This window comes from Triturus cristatus, chromosome 9 (assembly GCF_964204655.1).
Source record: "Triturus cristatus chromosome 9, aTriCri1.1, whole genome shotgun sequence".
NCBI lineage: Eukaryota > Metazoa > Chordata > Amphibia > Caudata > Salamandridae > Triturus > Triturus cristatus.
Genome location: NC_140592.1, coordinates 100,799,937 through 100,822,517, shown reverse-complemented (window position 1 = coordinate 100,822,517; position 22,581 = coordinate 100,799,937).

Below are 22,581 nucleotides of genomic sequence, written 5' to 3'. Positions count from 1 at the left end.
ATTCTGGCCTGCAGAGGAAGCCAGTTCAGAGCTTTCAGATGAGGTGAAAAGTGGTCGAACTTCCTTGGGCTTGGTGGCTACGTTGAGGCAGGCTTTTAAAGGTGCCAGGGAAATCTTGGGTAAACCCGAGAGGGTAGAGCAGATATTTCCAGTCTGGAGATGACTAGTGCCTGGACAACCATTTTTAGGTCAGGAGTATCAAGGAAGGGTTTCAATTTCCTTAGATAGCTCAGGTGGAATCTGGCTGATTTGGCCATCGAGTTGATGTGGTCCCGCATGTTCAAGTTACAGTCCAGGGTTATTCCAACGGGATTTGGCAGAGTCCACGATGGTCGGAGGGCAGTTTAAGGCTATGATGGCCTTAATCCATATCTGAGCTTCAGGGTTGGTTTTTGGTGGGGAAATTAGCAGAAATTCTGTCTTCTTTGCGTTGAGTTTGAGCTGATTGGAGGAGAGCCATTGGACAGTCAATTTCAAGGCTTCCTTCAGGAAAAAAATCTCCTCGAGACATGAGATCTTGATGTAGATCTGGGTGTCATCAGTGTACATGTGGTATGAGATATTTGCGGTGTCTAGTACTTCGGCAAGTGGTTCTAGATAAAGGTTGAAGAGGGTGGGGGACAAGGTTGATCCTTGTGGGACTCCAACCGTGACCGGGGAGGGAGCAGACAGGTTGCCAATAATTAGGAATCTCTGTGATCGGTTGTGGAGGAAGGACTTGAACCATTCAAGAAAAGAGCCATCCATTCCCATCCTGAGTTTGAGGCGTTTGAGTAGTTTCTCATGGTTGACTGTGTCAAAGGCCGAAAACAGATCTACGAGGATTGGGAGGCAGGTTTTGCCTTGGTCGAGGGCTTGGAGGGCGTCATCCACGATGTGGAGAATGGTGGTTTCCGTGCTGTGTTCAGGCCTGAAACCGGATTGGAAGTCATCTAGTAGGGGGAAGTTGGAGATGTGTTGACTCAGCTGCTGTTGCACACATTTCTCCAGAACTTTGGCTAGGAGTGGGATGTTAGAAATAGGTCTGAAGTTGTCAGGGGGAGGCAGGATCCAGCGACGTTTTTTTTTTTAAATGGAGAGGACTTGGCCAGGTTTCAGAGAGTCAGGTATGGATCCCTGAAGAAGGGAGGCGTTAATTATTGCAGTCCAGCTAGGAATGATGAATTTGGAGGCAGCAGCTAGGCAGTTAGAAGGGAGTGAGTCATTAAAGTGGTTGTTGGGGTTTAAGGTGGAAAGGATTTTTGAGACGGAATGTTCGTCATAGATTTTGAAGTCGGTCCAGTGTGCTTGGTTTTTGGGTGAAGCCTGAGGCGGCACGGAGGGAGGAGGCAGATCTGGAAGGGGTTGAGAGTAAGTAGTGGATCTGAGTTTGTTTCTTAAGGCTGTGAATTTGTCGGCGAAAAAGGAGGAGAATTCCTCAGATAATATTAGTGACTTGGGGTTTTCTTTCAATGTTTTGGCCAGTTTGTTTGATTGGTGTCTGACCAGTTCGAAGAGTTTGCGGGGGCTGCTTTGGGCGTTCCCCAGTTCAGATCTGAAGAATTCTTTTTTTGAGTTGAGGATGTTTCTGTTGTAGGCATTTCTAGTCTAACGGAGAAGTTTTAAATGTGCGGCTGAGGGGTGCTCTCCACGTTCTTTCTGATTGCCGCAGGGATCTCCTCTCGTTGTTGAGGGATCCATTGAACCAGGGGTTTCTGTCCATGATTTGGGTTCTTTTTAGTTTTAGCGGGGCAAGGTCATCCAGAATGTTAGTTATAGTTCCAGAGTAGTGATCGTTGAGGTCATTGACCTTTGTGATATGGGGGGGGGAGGTCAGCCTTGCAGCGGGCTGTCAGTTCCCTGGGATCAAGGTTCTTGGTGTCTCTAACCCAGCGTTTGGGAATCACCTATTGCGGGATTATTGTCTTGAGGGTCCCAGGTAGTAGGAAGGTGATAGAGTTGTGGTCAGACCAATCACAGGGGTCCATGGCAAAAAGCTTCACTGTTGATTCCTTGGCGATGATCCAGTCTAGAGTTGCGCCTTTCGAGTGTGTGGGGGATGAGAAGACTTGGGCTAGGGCTTGGTCGGCCAGGAGATCTTTGATGGCGTTGACATGAGGATCCTTGGGGTCGTTCCAGTGAAGATTGAAATCGCCAAGGAAAATGTCTTTGGAGTTGGAGGAAACCTTGGCTGTGATGAGTTCCATGAGGTGGTCCGTGAAGGCGTTATTTGTGCCTGGGGTGTGGTAAAAGATGTGCAGATTGCACAGTTGAGTGGTGTTGCTTCATATGGAGAGTACGAGGTATTCACAGGAGTCTGTGGTATCTACCAGGAGTTCCGTGACAAGGAGATTAGAGCGGTATATGCAGGCAATGCCTCCCCCTTTTTTACTGGATTGCCTGTCCAGCCTTGCAATGTTGTAGTTGGGTGGGATTAGGAGGTCTAGACATGGAGATGAGGATTCGTTGAGCCACGATTCGGTCAGGATTGCTAAGTCAATTATTTTGGCTCAGTATGAGATCTGCGATGTCGGCGGCATGCTTAACTGCTGAGCGGCAGTTAATTAGGAGGCCAGATAAAGGGGGGTCGGAGAGAGTGTCATGCGATAGGGCAGACAGGGGTACTGGCGTTAGGTTGCTATCAACCACACTTCTGTTGCTATGGGTAGCTGACCTGTTGGGGTTGATTGCGACCGTGCAAATGGCATGTTCAACATTCACGTCTAGTGGACTAGGGGTTGCTAGGGCAGGGTTGGCAAGAGTAGAGTTGTAGTAGAGGAGGAGAGCTAGAATTTCCTCCTCCAAGAGGTGGCATGGTTGCTTGCGAGGGCAAAGGTGTCTCCGGGATAGCGGTAGTGGGTGAGTGGGGGACTCAGTGATCTGGAGGGGGGTGAGGTTCCCCTGAGGCTTGAGCTTAGAGAAGTCGAGTTCAGTGAGGTGAAGGAGGTTTTTTAGATCCAGAATGGAGTTATGGATGCTCTGCATTAAATTGGCCACTCTGTGATGCAGAGTTTCGATATCCATATAGGAGGGAGGCGCTTGAAGGCAGGAGAACAATGGTTTGGTGGCGGTTTTATTGACAAGCGTTGGTGGTGGGGTAGAGGGGCTGGGTCGACTTGTGTCGTAGGCCAATGGAACAGTTTCAGACTCAGAGGGAGGAGCTGGCGAGGAGGAGACCAGAGGTCTGGGAACGATTCTGTAGGTAAGCCCAGGTCGACTAGTGTTGTAGGCCAGTGGATGAGTTTCAGACTCAAAGTTAGAGGGCGTAGCTGGCGGGGAGGAGACCAAAGGATTGGGAACGTAACTGTTGGTAAGCCCAGGTGGGGTGATAGAGGGGTTAGATTGATATGAGTTGTGGGCCCTTAAGGAGATGGTTGGTGGGTGGCTGGGCACACAAGACGGGGAGTCGTCGTGGCGAGTATTTTTTAACCTGCAGGTGTTGTGCACATGGTTTTGAGGAGGGTAAAAAGGTCAGCAAATTTATTGAGGTTTCTGGTTGTAGCTTGGATCAGGATGATGACGTTTTTGTAAAGGGTGATGGTGAGGTCAGCTCGCAAGATTGCGGAGGGCGCTATCGTGAGCTTAGTACCGTACGGTATGTTCCTAGTTCCGTGTACATTGAGGAAATGCACGATAATTTTGCGCCATGAGGATGTTGTTCTGGAATAGAAAATGAGGTCATTTATGACTGTGCCCTTGTCAGCGCTGTATCGTTGATCAGATATCAAGGTCTCAGGGTGAGATTTCAGGGTGGACTGCTTGAGAGATTTTGCAGTGGTTTTGTGGAGGTTGGGGGAGTACACAAGGGTATAATATTTTCCCCAGTAGCGGTCAGGCCAGGTCCAGCTATGCTGACTAGGGTGGGGCAGTATAGGATCGGGAAAGGGTCACTGAGCAGCGGGAAGGGTGATTCGCCCCCTCATAGGACGTAGGGGAACTATGGAATCGGAGTTGGTCCTTTGAATGCAGAGAGGGTGAGTGCTCACCTCGCTGAAGGGTTGTCGAGGTCAAAGGCTGCAGCGGAGTCCGATAGGCCGGGCCAGCCTCAGCGCATCAGGCCCAGGGCAATGTCTGGACAAGCTGGGACCTCAGTGAGATAAAGGGGAGGAACATTCTCAAAAATAATCATATTTGGTGCAGATGCTGTTGGTAAATGTACATGGTCTTTACAGGGAGCCATACTGGGAGAGAATTGTTAAGGCTTACTGGAAGCGTGAGGTGCAACAGTATCCTGCCTCATAGAGACCAATTGAGAGGCAATCATTCCAGCACCAACTGTGTTCCCATTATAGATTACTCTACCCGGGTTATCGGTTACTTTTCTATTTTTAGCAGGATTAGTACACTGACACCGTATTGCATTATCAGCTTCATCTGGATGTTCTTGCTAACAGAGTAAGAGCCCCCAGGCACCTCCCCTTGTTAAGCATAACTGATAAGTAAACGTTTTCCAACCAACTTAATCTATCCATCACCATGTTACAAAGGGTTTTAATTTTTTGTTCTAGGATAATGAGGCCACTATGTAAATGTCTGGGGCAAATTTTCCACATCAGGAGATTTAGATGAACATAACGTTGGGGGGGCTCTGCCTCTTTTATTGCTTTCACCTACTTAGCACGCTCCTTAGAGCCCACCCTTCGAGAAGTGTGGCAGGTGGAATAAATTTCAGTCGTCTTTCTTTTTAGCAGGTGGGGAGTTATCCAGCTGTGAGGGACCCTCTAAAACAATAGACAAGGAGTTGTTAAAGCAGCATGGATTGTCGGGTGCAGTTAATATGGTCTGGGTGCCAGGCATAGACTCTGATAGATTCTTGTGAGGTCGGCCATTGCTCTCCTTACACAAAATAGAGGATCAATGCCGAGCCTCAAGTCAGTACCCATTGACACCAAGCTCACTATTAATTGCTCCCATCACACTAGTTAAATGGTTTGCTATTGATTATACTGATTTTTCCTTTAGGTCCACCCCAGCCCCCTAGATTACTGGATTTCCTCCACCACATTTAAAGGCAGATGCCTGAAATCAAAGGTATTTCATTGGTAGATGTGCACAAGACTTAGAGGTAAGGGCCTGGTGGTTGTAGAGCAAAACCAAGGGGGGTGGCATAGTCTGGCCTCTATTGGGCTCTGATGGGTGCAGATGGACGCAGATGGGCCTGCTCTTAGCCCAGTCATCACCCGGCCCGGGCCTGGCACGTCCTGTGCATGTTCCACGATGCAGAAGTGAAATGCGCATGTTAAGCACTGTAGCAGCTCCTCCACTGCCTCCTGGTCAGGTGAGTGTGGGCAACGGAGCCCCAAGCAGTCTGACATCCCATGTTGTGGCAGTGGAAAGCGTGCTTTAAGCTCTGTAGCAGCTCGTCCCCTGCCTCCTGGTCACAAGGGGTGTGAGGGTAATGGAGTCCCAAGCAATCTGATGGCCAAGGTTGGACTGGCCTATACGGCAATCAGGCAGTGCCCAATAGGCTGGTCTGATAGGTCAGTGTGTGGGCTGGTTTTTTGGCTGGATGTGGGCCTGTTTTTTGGTCTGGCGGACCTGTTTTTACCGTTGAATTCCAGGATATTAAAACAAAATTGCCTGCAGTAAGATCAGATCTGTGCAGTCATCCATACCCATCACGAAAAGGGTGGCAGAAATGCAGGTAAGGGGGCCCTCACGGCAGCGGTATGCTTGTTAGGCTCTATTATGAGCCTAACATACTGCCGCTATGAGACCGCCACAGCAACGCCCGCCCGCCCTGGATTAAACTCGTAATCCGGCAGGCGGGTGCCCCACAGACTGGCGGTCTTCCTTGGTCTGTGGCGGACTCAGCCGAAAACCGCCAAACTTGTAATAAGGCCAATAGTCTTTCCTACAATGGCGGAACTAGAGGGATATATGACTTATTTCCAGGTAAAGTTACTGGCGTCATATAAGGAATTTGAGCCAGGGGTAAAAGAAATGGCTTCATCAGTGCTTGTTTGAGTTTTCTATTGGTACCGTTTTGCTGGATGACACATGGCAACTTGAGCTTTTGGGTGTTTTGTATACCCAGTTAAATTAGTTGAAAACAGGGAACAAATAAAAAGTAGGGGTCGATGGAATGTTTTGTTCCGCCTGCCGAATTGGTGGAATTTCGGTCACTCTCTATTACTCTTCTATGAGGAGTTTGGGCCAAATTCCTCCAATCGCTGCATGGTGGAATTTTCCTCCTGCGAGGCTCCACAAAATGCGAGCTGGTGAATGCGTGTGAAAGTTAGCGTCGCCCAGTGTGATTTTCTGATGCAGGTGGTCATGGGCGATCACGAGCTGTTGCGGTCAGAGGCCTGCCCCTTGAGTAGATTTGCTACCCCTCGAGTAGATTTTCTACTCAAGAGGCAGCAAAACCAACTCTAATGGTCATGTGCTCTTGCACAATGCATCGTGCCGTTGGCGCTGATTTTCAGCACTGCTCACTTCGACCGACACTAAGTTGCAGCACAAGTTGAATATTTTCTGCCTGTTGGTAGAACTCAGCGGCATCTCGTGGAGTTTTTATGTAATTCTGCAGAATTCCATGGAGTGAAACTTCACGAGTTCCACCCACCACTAATAAAAAGTTGGTTTAAAGGGGCATAAAATATATGTTGCATAGGGTCCAAAAAATCCTGAAGATGCAACTGGTTTTAACAGTTAAGCTACCCATCTGGCTGTGTCTCCCAGAAGTACTGGTATTTCTATGTTCCCCTGAAATTAGGAAAGGCATAGAAATGCACCAACATATTTGAGACGGTGAATTACTACACTAACTTCAGTCTGCAAGTAAAAGAAATAGAGAGAGAGAGAAAAGAGAGAAAGAAAGTGTGTGTGTGTATGTGTGCGTGTGTGCGCACGCGTGTGTTTGTGTGTGCATGTGTGTGTGCATGCTCTCTCCCTCTCTCTTTGTTGGTTGCAGGTTGTATGTACTGGCACTCATTTGGGATTTTGGGGGACTGGAGCTTATTTTTCATTATCCAACTTCCACACAGAGAAAAGGGAAAGAAAGGCAGAAAATAGAGTGAGAAGGTGGAAGAGAAAGAACGAAAAGCACTGAAAAGTGAGAGAAAGTGGCAATGAAAAATAATGTGAGCGAGTGAGATAAATGCCCAGTTGGAGGAAGAAAGAGACATAAGGTGAAAGGACGACATACTGGATGGAACATATTTAATGCATCCAAAAGAGATTTTTACATATGTCTATGTTTTTTTAAAAAAAGCATGCACACAGGCAAAAGGATCCCCTCATTTGCTCCGGCCATCACCCCAACGAAATGAGGAGAATTCCATTTTGTCATTGTGCTCTCTTTGCTCATGAGCAATGGCTAGTTTTAAAATAAAAAGGGCACAAACCTCTGCATTCACTTGCTTCAAAAGCATAAAAATTGCGAAAATGCCGTTTGTGCTCCCTTCTGTTGAGGTCTCAAGCATCTCGAGTGACATGCACACATGGAGACGTCAATTTGAGTTCTTACTCACATCAGGCTACTCTTCAAAGAAGCTGAGCAGGGTTGGACCCTGGGCTCATGAAAGTGCTACGCTGAAAGGTCGGTTATACTTAGCGGGGTTCGACAGGCTGCAGGTAGTTACCAGTGGAGCCCCCCGCGACATTTTAAGCTAAAGGGACTGGTGTTGATAAATTCTTTACATATCCAGTAGCTGTTTGTATCATCCACTCAATGCAAAGGGAGGTTGCGACTATTTTAGAGACAGTTTTTCTTTTTAATCGCTGCGTGTGCATTTTAAGAATTTGTTAACCTTTCACCGATGCGCCATCTTACAATGTCATTGTGTCGAAGATAATGGGATGTAACTTTCCGTGACGTCATCAAGTACTGTACTTTTTTACTGCTTTTTGAAAGCTTGTGCGAACTTCCACTATAACTCCTGAAGTCGTGACGGGGAGATAAGCTTTGGCAGAGAAACACGTGGCTGCACACAAGAGGCTTCCACAAACCCATTTTAAATGCCGATGGCCTTATAACAATCAAGAATGAAGCCACGTGCTACCTGTTTAACTAGATGTAAAACAGCCTTCGCAAGCAGAAGATGCCAAGGGTAAGACAGTGAGTGATCTGAGCTGCTATGGTGACAGACGTGTGTCTTACAAATGCTTATAATATATGCTGGCCGGAAGAGCTGCTGTTAAGGTCCCACATGAACTGAGTTGAGGAAGACCCAGGCGCTGCCCTGACCATGCAAACAACACTGGTTTAGGAAGTATAGGGTACATATATCTATCTGCCCATCAGACAAACGTCCTTGTTTGTGGCACTACCATCTTTCTCCAGTAGGGGGAAGACTTGGGCTGTCCCTGCTGCGCAGACACCAATTTGCTGCTGTATTTAATAAATCCATAATAGCTTTAGCAGATGGTATTAATTTTGTGCATTACCCTGAACTCATTGATTGCTATTAAAGGATATACCATTTGCATACTGAGCTTATTAAATGTAGAGGCTTTTAATAAGTCAGATATGCTATTATCTGTCGTGAAAAATGAAAACAGACGTTAAGAATAACAAGTGCTGATTAGTGCGGGCTTAATATGGCTATGTTTGCATGCTTCGCCTGCCCCAGGGGAGGGCGGGATGGGCGCTCTGCCTGCAGCAGCCCGAGCGTGGCTGCGCAGACCCACGCGCTGTGGGCACGCGCTGTAGGGAAGGGGAGGCTCGGTCTCTGACGGTACACCAGGGGAAGCACAGGAAGAGAAGCTGCGAGCTGTGTAAATCATTTATAACATGCGAACGTGCTTTACGGTCCAATAATTCCACCGAGTAGTTCACGTGATGGGAAGCACGGGGGTGTGCACTAGAGATGCTTGAGCAATGTATGATTCACAACCAGTGAACGTGCATTATCGTCCGATAAGTGCACATGACAGGAATAGGGAGCACAGGGCATGCACTGTAGATGCGCTAGGTATATTTGATTCGGAATCAGGGGACGTGCATTATCTTCGGATAGTTCCATCGAGAAGTTCACGTGATTGGAAGCACAGCGCGAGACATGAGTGAGCTATATATATGATTCACTGCTGTGGAACGCGCGCGCCATGGTCTAATAATTCCACCCAGGAAGGAGGTCACGTGATAGCAAGCACAAGAGATGCGTGAAGGTATATGTGAGTCACAACCTGTGAACGTGCATTACGGTCCAATAATTCTACAAAGGGCTTCGCGTATTGTTTAGCACAGGGTGTATGCACGAAAGATGAGTGAACTGTATATGATTCACAGCCAGCGAACGAGCGTTCACAGCCCTGTACGCGCATAACAGCCAAATACATCCAATTGAGATGTTCAAGGTATAGAAGCGCACGGTAGATGCGTGCGCTATATATGGTTGACAACAAGTGAAGGCACAGTATGGTCCAATAATTCCGGTGAGGAGTGCACGTGATAGCAGGAACGAGGGTATGCAAGGAAGATGCATGTGCTAAATGCATTAAAACCTGCGAGCGTGCATTATGGTCCAATAATTGCACCGAGTAATTCCGGTGATATAGGAAGCATTCGGCGTGAGCTATATGTGATTCAACCCAGCGAACGGGTACTACGGTTGAATTACACCTAGGAGGTCACATGATGGGAAGTTGAAATGGGTAGACACAGGCGATGCTTGTGCAATGCATGGCTTAAACCTGTGAACTTCTATTATGGGCGGATAATTACACCGAGGAGTTCATATGCAGTATACAAGGGAGACGTGCTCCATGCGTGTGATTCACAACCTCTGAACGTGCATCATGGTCTGATAATGTCACTGCGGGCATGTGACTGAAAGCTGTGGAGGAAGGTGTACCATGATGCACAGGTTTCTACTAAGTAAATAAAGGATGCGTAAACGGCGACTCTGCGTAGTAATCCCATAATTCCCTCGAGGGCTTCAAGTGACAGGTAGCAGAGGAGTGGTTATGTCGATGCTTGGAAGATCTGTGCTTTACAATAAAAGGGGTTCCTAATCAGTACCCGTGAATTATGGTTCAGCTACGCCATTGAGGACATAAGGTGAAAGGAATTCCAGGGGACGGGATAATATATCTTGGTGCAAGGCAGACATATGCACTATATGGGTTTATAGAAGATTCATAACACTGTCTCCAGGAATTTGGTCAATCATGGCTTCGTCATAGCGGTTTTTTTATCATCCTGTTTCCTTCCTGTCACCCTTCGTCCAGTTGTCCATCCTGACCGATCTCTACCTAACATCATCCCTTCAGTTGTCCATCTGGTCCACCCTACCCACTGGAAGAAAAACAAGCATTTACAATGCAATAGGTCTCGCATTTATAAGAGTTTGAGCTATTGGCATTGTAAAATTACAATGTCTTTTATTTATGTTTTGGTTTTAAAACAAATAAAAGGCATTGTCATTTACAATGTCAGTAGCATAAACTCGCATAAAAGCAGTGTGTGGAGTGCAGCAGTGTGCGGCGTGCAGCAGTGTGCGGCGTGCAGCAGTGTGCGGCGTGCAGCAGTGTGTGGCATGCAGCAGTGTGAGGCGTGCAGCAGTGTGCGGCGTGCAGCAGTGTGTGGCGTGCAGCAGTGTGCGGCGTGCAGCAGTGTGTGGCGTGCAGCAGTGTTTCGTGTAGCAGTGTGAGGCATGCAGCAGTGTGCGGCATGCAGCAATGTGCGGCGTACAGCAGTGTGCGGCGTGCAGCAGTGTGCTGCGTGCAGGAGTGTCGTGCAGCATGCAGCAGTGAGTAATGCAGCAGTGTGCAGCAGTGTGTGGTGTGCAGCAGTGTGTGGCATGCAGCAGTGTGTGGCGTGCAGCAGTGTGTGGCATGCAGCAGTGTTTCGTGTAGCATTGTGCGGCGTGCAACAGTGTGTGGCGTGCAGCAGTGTGTGTCGTGCAGCAGTGTGTCGCGTGCAGCAGTGTTTCGTGTAGCAGTGTGCGGCATGCAGCAGTGTGCGGCGTGCAGCAGTGTGCTGCGTGCAGCAGTGTGTGGCGTGCAGCAGTGTGTGGCGTGCAGCGGCATGCAGCGCAGTGTGTGGCGTGCAGCAGTGTGTGGCGTGCAGCAGTGTGTGGCGTGCAGCAGTATGCGGCGTGCAGCAGTGTGCGGTGTGTAGCAGTGTGCGGCTTGTAGCAGTGTGCGGCGTGCATCAGTGTGCGGCGTGCTGCAGTGTGAGGCGTGCAGCACGGTGAGGCGTGCAGCAGTGTGAGGCATGCAGCAGTGTGTGGCATGCAGCAGTGTGTGGCGTGCAGCAGTGTGTGGCGTGCAGCAGTGTGAGGCGTGCAGCAGTGTTTCGTGTAGCAGTGTGAGGCGTGCAGCAGTGTGCGGCGTCCAGCAGTGTGTAATGCAGCAGTGTGTAATGCAGCAGTGTGCGCAGCAGTGTGTGGCATGCGGTAGTGTGCGGCGTGCAGCAGAGTGCGGCGTGCAGCAGTGTGTGGCGTGCAGCAGTGTGTGGCATGCAGCAGTGTGTGGCGTGGTTTGTAAACAACAAGAAAAGCGGACATCAAAGGAAGGGTGGGAGGGAACGAGTATATGGGGTGTGAGTTATAACGAAAGTTAATTGTTGTAAGAGGGGATGCAGGAAGTGAGGCCGAGCGCGCGCTGGCGAAAGCAGTCTGCTGCTTTCAAGTCCGATGCCAGATGCCAGCTTCGCGCTTGAATGCCTCACATGCACTGGCCATAAACCGCATTCCTAAGGTCTTGTGCCCATTACTAAATCTCTCTGAATGCGTGAGGCGGCGCACGCACAGGACGTAGCTGGTGGCAAATGGAATGCGCGTGGTTGTGCGTGTAACCGCCACCCGATCCGCTTGGGAACCCTACAGAAGTCTCGCTGAGCGATCGCTTACGCGATAGCCAGGTCAGGCCTAAAAAGCACTCTGACACTGGCACGTCAATTCGCTTTTTTAAAAACTTTACTTTTAGCCATGCTGCACTGCCACACTGCTGTACCACATGGCTAAAAGACATTGGCCATGCTGCTGTACAATATGGCTATAAAGGCAAAGTCAATGGCTCTTGAGTAGGCGAGAGGTATTGGTTTTGCCAATGCTTGTTCTTTGTAGTATTTCTCTCGTCAATGACAATATGGTGGGTTGCTCATTATGATAGAAGATGCTGCTCTCCTGCCTGGATGTTCTTGGTCTGCAGCGTAGGAGTGAGTGATGCAAGCCGCTCCTCATAACTGCTTTCTGAATCTGCAATCACATGTCTGCCTTAAGAATGCATGTCCCACAGTGCACGCGCAACTGCTACTCACTCAGCACCGAGGATCGGTATCGTTTCCACTGACGCACAGGGCGTCAGATGGGCTCTGTTTCATCTGTGGCACAAGGGATTTGACAGCTGTGCATCTAGGGGTAGATTTACAAGCCCCCTGCGCCACTTTTGCGTCACTTTTCCCATGTTAAAAGTGACGCAAAATGTGCGCAAGGGGCTTGTAAATTTGCCCCCTAATATTGTGTATATGGCGCATCATTTTCTTATAGACACAGGCGTGGTGTTGAGTACTATGGGAGGCTAGGGATGTTTTTTCAATGGCTGATTTGTTTTTCCAATCCAGCCCTGAGTTGCGTGAAAAGGAAACAGCAGAAATGTGCCCTGTCCTAGCACTGGCGCATTGTGTGCTGCCCAGCGCCAATGCAGGCAGCCTTGCACCACAATGTGTTAGGACAGGATTGTTTTTGTGCAGGAAGGCACACTTTCCTGCAAAAACACAATTCTAAAGGCATTTTTCTTTTTCATGTATGCTGCAGAATGCAGAACACATAGAAAGAGGTAGTAATAGGAGAAATAAAGATATTTCTCGTCGCTACACCTCACTAGGGGAAACCTAGCATTTTGATGCATTCCCAGGTTTATTAGGTTTAGTAAATATGGGATTGTGTCAATGTCTATGAATGGATGCTTGGGAACGCTCATGCTTCCCCCGTGGAACACCTTCCCAATGCAAAGTAACACAGGGCAGTGCTGGGCAGAGTTACTTTGTATTTAATAAAACAAATGAAGCCACGTAAAGTGTCTTTGCATGGATGATTCTGCATGGGGGCTGTGCCCCAGCAGTGATGCAACCTGATTCAAAATCATGGGGAACATGCTCCAAAGTGTGCTAGCTGCCTTTTTAAAGCACAGCGTGTAGAGTGTGTTTTTCTAATGACATTGTACATCAGATGCCTGTCTAGACATAGATCCCAGCTGTTTCCTTTAGCTTCGGCTGGCAGCACATGGGCATGCACACATAACGCCAGTGGGCATCAAGGAATGGATTGGTATTATTTTATCAAACTTATTCTTGCCACAGATGCACGTCCATCCTCTGTGACCCTCTTTGAATGGGATTGTTACAATATTACAAATGCGTTCAAAAATAGCTGCTGTGGATTTGTACACTATGTCCATCGTGCTACAATAAACACTCCGTGACCCCTGCCTAGTGTGAATGCCAATTTGTTAGGACATGGTTGCACATCAATAACTTTATTACACATTAAAGTCAAACTTAACAGACAACAATCCCCCCAACATCCCGCGTCCAATCACTTCTAACATCCTTTTCAACCCCAAACATCCTTTCTCATTCCATCCTTACCCGACAAGGTACCGCCCCTGATTTTTACCTCCTGTGCCCTGTTTTCTCTCCGGGGGCCGCCATCATAAAGTGGATTTGATAAAATAATACAAATGGATTCAAATGCGTTCAAAGATGGTTGCAGTTGATGGGGTGCATTTATGTCGGCCATCTTTGAATGCCTTTGTTATGTTTAAAACTGATCCAATCAAATATGGCCATTGCAGATGCGCACGCATCCAGGATGACTATCGAACACAAAAATGCACTGGCAATTTCAATCAGTTTCACTGCTAAGACCTGTTGACTTTGATTGTTTTTATCAAGTAAGCAATAATATTGATGAAAGTGGCGCGGTAGTGATATCCACCTCCAGCAGTCAGGCTTATGGTGGGTACTTGAGTTGCGTGAAAAGGAAACAGCAGAAATGTGCTCTGTCCTAGCACCGGTGCATTGTGTGCTGCCCAGCGCCAATGCAGGCAGCCTTGCACCACAATGTGTTAGGACAGGATTGTTTTTGTGCAGGAAGGCACACTTTCCTGCAAAAACACAATTCTAAAGGCATTTTTCTTTTTCATGTATGCTGCAGAATGCTGAACACATAGAAAGAGGTAGTAATGGGAGAAATAAAGATATTTCTCGTCGCTACACCTCACTAGGGAAAACCTAGCATTTTGATGCATTCCCAGGTTTATTAGGTTTAGTAAATATGGGATTGTGTCAATATCTATGAATGGATGCTTGGGAACGCTCATGCTTCCCCCTTGGAACACCTTCCCAATGCAAAGTAACACAGGGCAGTGCTGGGCAGAGTTACTTTGTATTTAATAAAACAAATGAAGCCACGTAAAGTGTCTTTGAATGGATGATTCTGCTTCGGGGCTGTGCCCCAGTAGTGATGCAACCTGATTCAAAATCATGGTGAATATGCTCCAAAGTGTGCTAGCTGCCTATTTTAAAGCACAGCGTGTAGTGTGTGTTTTTCTAATAACATTGTTCATCAGATGCCTGTCTAGACATAGATCCCAGCTGTTTCCTTTAGCTTCGGCTGGCAGCACATGGGCATGCACACATAACGCCAGTGGGCATCAAGGAATGGATTGGTATTATTTTATCAAACTTATTCTTGCCACAGATGCACGTCCATCCTCTGTGACCCTCTTTGAATGGGATTGTTACAATATTACAAATGCATTCAAAAATAGCTGCTGTGGATTTGTACACTATGTCCATCGTGCTACAATAAACACTCCATGACCCCTGCCTAGTTTGAATGCCAATGTGTTAGGACATGGTTGCACATCAATAACTTTATTACACATTAAAGTCAAACTTAACAGACAACAATCCCCCCAACATCCCGCGTCCAATCACTTCTAACATCCTTTTCAACCCCAAACATCCTTTCTCATCCCATCCTTACCCGACAAGGTACCGCCCCTGATTTTTACCTCCTGTGCCCTGTTTTCTCTCCGGGGGCCGCCATCATAGAGTGGATTTGATAAAATAATACAAATGGATTCAAATGCGTTCAAAGATGGTTGCAGTTGATGGGGTGCATTTATGGCGGCCATCTTTGAATGCCTTTGTTATGTTTAACCCCTTCAGTGCCCGCCCCTTTCCCCGCCCTGTGCCGGCCGTTGTATTAGCGGGCGGGGTTTATGATGAGCTGGTCTCGTCATGGGCACAGCGCAACCGCGGCCCATGACGAGACCAGCTCGTCATGGGCATTGAAGAGGTTAAAACTGATCCAATCAAATATGGCCATTGCAGATGCGCACGCATCCAGGATGACTATCGAACACAAAAATGCACTGGCAATTTCAATCAGTTTCACTGCTAAGACCTGTTGACTTTGATTGTTTTTATCAAGTAAGCAATAATATTGATGAAAGTGGCGCGGTAGTGATATCCACCTCCAGCAGTCAGGCTTATGGTGGGCACTTTAACCCATGACTATTTCACAGAAGCGTCTATTTTCTTCCAAAAACATAATTGAATTCAAGATGCTGCTTTTATGTATCAGTTCAGGATCACCTGAAGTGAAGACACATCTCAGAAGACCTAGTTATGAAATGAGCATATACTGTGGCTGAAATTAAAAGTACCTACTATATATTTTAAATATTGTAGTAAAGAAAGGAGTGATAAGCGTACCCCAGTGTGTTCTATGTTTACGCTCTTTCCCTCCCTGCATCCATATTGAGGAAAACTCATTCCTTTGAACGGAAAAGAGTGCTGCAGATTGAAATAAAGTCGAATAGAATTTTTTTACACATACCCGGACAGCATGGAGTAATGTATTATAGTTTGCCATCCTGGGCCTCAGTCACAAACATAACTCCTGATGTAAAAATAAGCTGTGAGCAAAGAAAATCCATCCCTCCCTCAGTATTTGTTTGCAAGAGCTCATAATAGTCAGTAGCAACTGGTATCGGAAGAGAGGGGTGGAGTGGGGGTTAGAAGGACGATAACAACAACAAAACAAGCATTGGCATAGCCAATAGGTCTCGCTTTTGGGACCTTATAAGTATTTAGTTATGCAGCACAATATCCTTGGTGCAACAACATCAACCGCCGCATGGCTAAGCAATTATAAGGTCCCAACGGCGAGACCTATTGGCTATACCAATGCTTGTTGGGTATGGAGCTGGCAATGAACAGACCTATTGCATTTCACTAGTTAGAATCCCGGCAAGGTCAACTCCGCCATCCATCCTTCTGAGGTCGGTTTGTTCAGTACCATTAAACTGGATAATAGTAACATTACATGGAATAATAGTACCATTCCATTACTTGCAGCACCTAGAAACGGCCGCAGTGCGTTATAAAGTGTTACATGACCCAAGTCATGCTTATTTTATTTTAGCTGGACATTCAGCCAGTGAAGCAATACATAAATACTTAAAAAAGAAAAGTAATACTTAAATACTTATAAATTAAAATAAGAAATACTTTTACATTACAGACTAATTTTACGGTATTAAGGAATTTAGATTCAGTAGTTCGTTGTCATGTAACAAATGCTCAGTTACAAATTTACATTTCCAGAGATTGGAAGGAAGATATGAGTCAGCGCAGTTGGCCATGGTTATGATATCCTCACATACCCTTTGGATGAAACAGCGCAGAATAAACAGGCTAGGCTAAGAGCAAAATGCTGCTTTATTAGGACACGTACATATCTGCAACTTTACGATGATCCTACATAATAATAAAACAGCCTTACCTCCCACCCTTCAACCTCCCCCACCCAAAATAAATTGCGCACACCCCCAACAAAGCATCCCAGCATTCACCACCGTTCCCCCTTCATTTCATTCAGTGTTCTTTCACACCTCACCCAAGCATCATTACTTCAGCTGCCAACGTCACCCGGCCAGGCCGCATCCCTTCCAGCCTCGTGTGTGAGCCCTGCGCTTGTGTGCCACTGCCACCTGTCGTAAGCTACAACTAAAGCCTCACCCCCATCCTGCATAACCAATAAAGCGAACTAATCAGCGGACACCACACCAACTATCCCCAGAAAACAAAAGTTGAGTTGGATAAAGGGGAAGAAATACCCTTCCTTACCTGCAGGACCACAGCTCCTAAAACTAGAGCTCTTGTCATGAGCTGTCCCTTATCTTCCACTATGACCTTACCCCTGCTCCTAACTGACCAATCAGTGAAAGCCCTCGCGCCTGGACTGTGCCACGTACCTGAAGCAACCCGGGGGATACACCACATGGGGAGCCACCCCCGGCGACCCACGTTTGTCATTTAACTCGGCAAAGTCCCTCAGGATATACAGGAGTTCTTACATTTCAGACCAGGAGGAAGACAGCATCTGTTATTATCTCACTTATGTCACCGCCTTCTTAGCTGTTCTTGACATGTATGTTACGATGTGTACCTATTATCCAGACGTGTTTCGTGAGTCCGTAAATTTTACAAGTCTGTGCTCGTCAGGAGCCTTCAGTGCAATGTGCTATAAAACACTTAAAAGAACCCGTCGTCAGTCTGGGGCCGGCCTGCATCTGAACTGAAGAAGCAAGAGCTGGTTCGGCTACCGGGCGGCCCCTCCACAGGGATTGCGCAGCCATTGCGGTCCAGATAAAAATAATAAGCGCGCGCGTCTCGCGTGGCAGCAGGGGGAGAGGAGAGAGGAGGGGGCCTGCGCAATTCACTTGCGGGAGCGAGTGGCTGGCGCTGAGATAATTGCTAACATATGGCGCCAACCGCTCGCTCCCGCAAGTGAATCACCAGACGTGCACGCGTTGCCATTGAAGGCAATGGAACGCGTGCACGTTTATGGCTGAAAAGCCGAAGCGATTGCTAAAGGTCTTTTGCCTATGCAGCGCATGCGCGCTGCGTAGGCGAGACCTAAAAAGGGGAAAAAAAGAATGTACCTGCCTTCTGACTAACCTGCTACATCGTCGGTATTCTGCTCCTTTGGTGGCACCACTGATGGTACAGACTCCCAGCGTCCCCTGTGGCCAATCCTGAAGCTGCTCTCATGCACGAGAGCAACGTCAGGATTGGCCTGAGTGCCGAGGGTTTGCGCTCCCAGGGAGACTGGGAACCTGTGCTTTGCTGTCCCCAACCCTGCAACACAGCTGGGCTGGAGAGAGCTTCAGTGCACATGACTGTTTGGCCGGCCTGAGGTGCTGCCACTGATAATAGTGTTCTATTTGAAGGTCTGAGAGCATGCTGAATCCGAGTGGCGAGGAGAGTGCCAACTAGGTGAACATTGAGCTGCATAGTGCTAACATCTGGAAAGTTTCAGTATTGTTTACATTCCGGTATGTAGCACATTCATTTGTGACTCCTCGACATCTGGTGGTATTAGGAGTCCTCTGGTGTTACAGAGGACTAATCCAAGATAAACTTCTGCACCATTTGATAGATTAGTTTACTGATAGTTGAACCAATGTTTTAGAAAATGGGTTACTGGTTGCAAGAAGCAACCACAATCCTAGTCAGGGTGAGGCACAAGCAAATCCCAAATTAATGTCTGCTCACCCCCTGGTAACTTGGCACAGAGCAGTCGGGCTTAACTTAGAGGCAATGTGTAAAGTTTTGTGCAAAACATCAAACAGTAAAACAGTGATGACACCACACAAAAATATCCCACATCAGATTAGAAAAATAGAGCTGAATATAATAAATACAACAAAACCTAATTAGTAGAACTGGAGATATTGCATTTTAAGGTTTTTAGAGCAAATAGTGCCGGAAGGAGTAAAGTGCCAACTGTAGATATCTGGTCGTGGCAGACTATGATAAAGTAATGGGTTCAGGCCAATGGAGATGGAGGACGGGCTGGCTACAGGGACCCATTTAGGCTCGTTGAACAGAGTACCTTAAATCCTGGTTTGGGAATCAGGCTACCCTGTGCTAGGATTAAAAACAGTGTGGCACAGAGGGTAGATTAGACCTGCTTGTGTGTTACAATAGATTAACATGTTTCAGCCTATAAACTGAACAGTGTCTTGGGTTTCTTCAGGACCAAAATAGTGCTGCTGCTTGTGGTGTTCAACAAAAAATACTTTTGTAAGATAAACATAAACAGGCTTTGAGAAAATCTACTCACCCACTCCCAATTGTAATGAGATCACGCTATTTTTAGCACTCACTAGTCCCATCTGGTGAGTAAACTTAGGCTGGAACGAAACAGGTGTTCTGGTAATTCAGAAAGTGAATAAGCAATAATGATGCCTGTCTTTTCAAGGAAAGAGTTCCAATGTCAGTTTATCTTTTAACTAATTGCTGCTGGGAAAATGAGGTTTATTTTTCTCTCTCTTACTAGAGTGAGAGGTGTTTGTCAAGAGACCAGTCTGAAGATGTCAGGTATTGTTCTCTAACACATAACATTTAAACAAATAGCCTGTAAATTAATATTACAAATATTTCAAAATGTATCAGGAATTAAAAAAGCACATTTCTTTTTATAATTAAGTGTGATGCAAAGTGTGATGCAAACAAAGAGTTACACAGGAGCACAACAAACCAAAACACTTTACTTGGTGATGTGCAAATGAATTTAAAATCTATTTTGAATATGTCTTTCACAGGTACCACCAGTGAATCCTTCACCTTCCGATGTCCTTCGGGATCAATGGATGGTTTTGTATGATACCTGTCACTTTGCGTTTATCTTCAAAGCCTTTTATTGTTTAGCACCACAAGCGGCAGCATTATTTTGGTTCTGAAGAAAGCCAAGACACTGTTCGGATCATAGGCAGAAAAATGTTTACCTATTGTGACACACATGTCCTATCTCCCCCGCAGTGCCACGCTATTTTTAATCCTAGCGCAGGGTAGCCTGATTAAAGTATTTGTTTGCGAACCCTGGAGTTTGTTTTAGATCACTCTTTGATACCTTGTCCTGCTGCCCTCAACATCCCTGGCTCCTCATTTGGTTATAGAATATACCTCTTAGATTGAAAACATCCCTGAGCTCCTCCTCCTAGAGAGGAGGTTGTAGCCCGTATCGTGACTAAGCATCATGATATGAGGAGGTTCCCCAATGATGAAGCATGCCACCCTCGTGTGGTGAGGGAAACCGTCTTATAAAAGGGACACTCCTTTGTCATAATGTGTACAACTTACTGACCAACCCTATAGACCCGTTTTGTGTTTTGATCTATGAATAGGGTAGACAACCTTTGCTGGTATATAAATCTCCTCTGACCCCACTTTCTTGTGATACAAAGCACCTTACGCCCACTTCCAAGGGTCCAGGACTGGGGTGGCACCACTTGGCAAGTAGACTCACAGATGGCATAGTCCAGGTGCAGATGCAACGTTGTTAAAAGTCTATTATGTACATGAGGCCTTAGATCAGGAGACCAACCAACTAGCCCTTGGAGTCACTCTGGGTTCAAGTGATGCAGGCCCAGTCCTTCTCACCCAGGCAAGAGGGCAGCAGGCAGCAGGTCAGCTCAGCAAAGCAGAAGTCCATCAGAGTGCAGTCCAGCTGAGCTGCAGTCCTTCAGGAATGCAGCAGTCCTTCTTCCTACACAGTTGTGCCTTTGAAGTAGAAGAAAGTTCTAGAGTCATGCCTTTGAAGTGCACAGATGCCCTTCCTTCCTGGCTCCAGTCTGCCTACAGGGGTATGCAGCCCTTTGCGTGGCAACAGGACACAGCCTATTCAGGTTCTCCCTCCCATGCTGCCAGTGAAGGCCCAACAAGTCACACCTAAGCTCCCATTGTGAGAGGCTGTCTAGGAGAAACACACAAAGCCCATCTGCTTACTACACCCAGCCATGTGACGAGAGACAGGCTGCAGGCACCAAATGGCTAAGGAAAGAAAATGCAAACTTTCTAAAAGTGGCATTTTCAGAGTTGTAATTTAGAATCTGACTTCACCATAAGTAAGGATTTTAAATTAGGATTCCAGAGACACCAAACATGAGCCGGTGATCTCTTCCCATTTGGAAATTAGCCTTATAAAATGTAACGAGGCAACTCCAATGTTATCCTATGGGAGAGATAGGCTTTGCAGTCGTGAAAACAAAATGTAATAGTTGTTCACTGCCAGGATATGCACAACTTAAAGGTACATGTCCAACTTTTTAAATACACTGCTCTTAGCAGTGTATTTAAAAAGTTGGACATGTACTTAGGGGTGTCCAGGGCCTTCCTTGGGGGTGACTGATATGTGTTAAAAAGGAAGGTTGGGCCTGCCAAAAAGTTTATTTTGCCAGGTTGACATGGCAGGTTACTACCACACACACAAGTTCTGCAATGACAGGCGTGAGACATGTTTAAAGGGCTACTTAAGCGGGTGGTAAAATCAGTGCAGCAGGCCCGCTAGAACCATTACATTTACAGGCCCTGGACACATGTAGTGCACATTACTAGGGTCTTATAAGTAAATTGAATATGGCAATTGGGTATAAGCCAATGTTACCATGTTTTTAGCAGAGAGCACAAGCACTTTAACACTGGTTAGCAGTAGTAAAGTGCACAGAGTCCTAAGGCTAGCAAAAACGAAGTCAGCAAAACAGAAGGTCTGAAGGCAAGAAGTTAGGGGAAACAGAAACAAAGTCAGCAAAACAGAAGGTCTGAATTCAAGAAGTTAGGGGAAAACCACGCTAAGGATGCCAGGTCTAACACAATGTAATACCAGAACCTCCGAATTAAAGCACACCCCACCCTCTTTCCCACATCCAAACTACTCCACAATGTTTTAAAAAAACAGATGTGTGTTTTTTAGTAAGCAACGCATGTGATTCAATAGCCCCCATAAGTAGAACAAGAGATGATGCCATACCTCCAATTCTGGGGTGAGAAATCATTTAGAAGCGTAAAATAAGCTAGTCATGTGCAGCTAGACCATACTACTTTAAAGCACATTAGAAATATATGTTAACATAGCATATCTTATTTTCATTCCCATGCATACCTGTATTCATAGGGACTTCTACTTACATCTTTAGGAATCAGGGTTCCACTCACTATCTCGAGGTCAGTAAAAATTCTCAGGCTGCTACTGGCCATCCGACTGTATCACAATAGCTACTTTGTCTGGATAGCTCTAATTAAAGTATCTTGTAAGTGTAGCTATTGCATTAGTCTACTCTCTCTGATACAATTCCACAGAAGGTCCTTTTTCAGGTCTCGCCTACACGGTGCATGCGCTGTACTATGAGATGTATGTTTTTTAGAATACAGTGGGCTTACAACTAGGGGTGGGTGGAATTTGCGAAATTAACTTTCGCAAATTATCCCGAAAATGTTTAAAATTATCGCAAACAAGCGGAAATATCGCGAAGATGCGGAAGTTTTTTTCCCGCATGTTCGCGAGATTTTCTGTATGGTTGCGGGTCGCCAACTTACCCATATCGTTGCTTGCGGGCGTGGCCATCTTGTTTTGAGTTGTCTCGCGGTGCATGATCGCGAGAAGAAAGACGTGATCGCGCGACGCATGACGTCACTGCGGGCGCGAACTGTCGCGAGACAGCGCAAATGGCTAAAAACAATACAACATCTCATGGAGAACGTGACCGGATCAAGAAAACTTGTCGGCGAACGCAGGGATTCAGGTAAGCCTATCGCACGCGCGCGAGAATGTATTATTTTACAGCGTGAGCAAG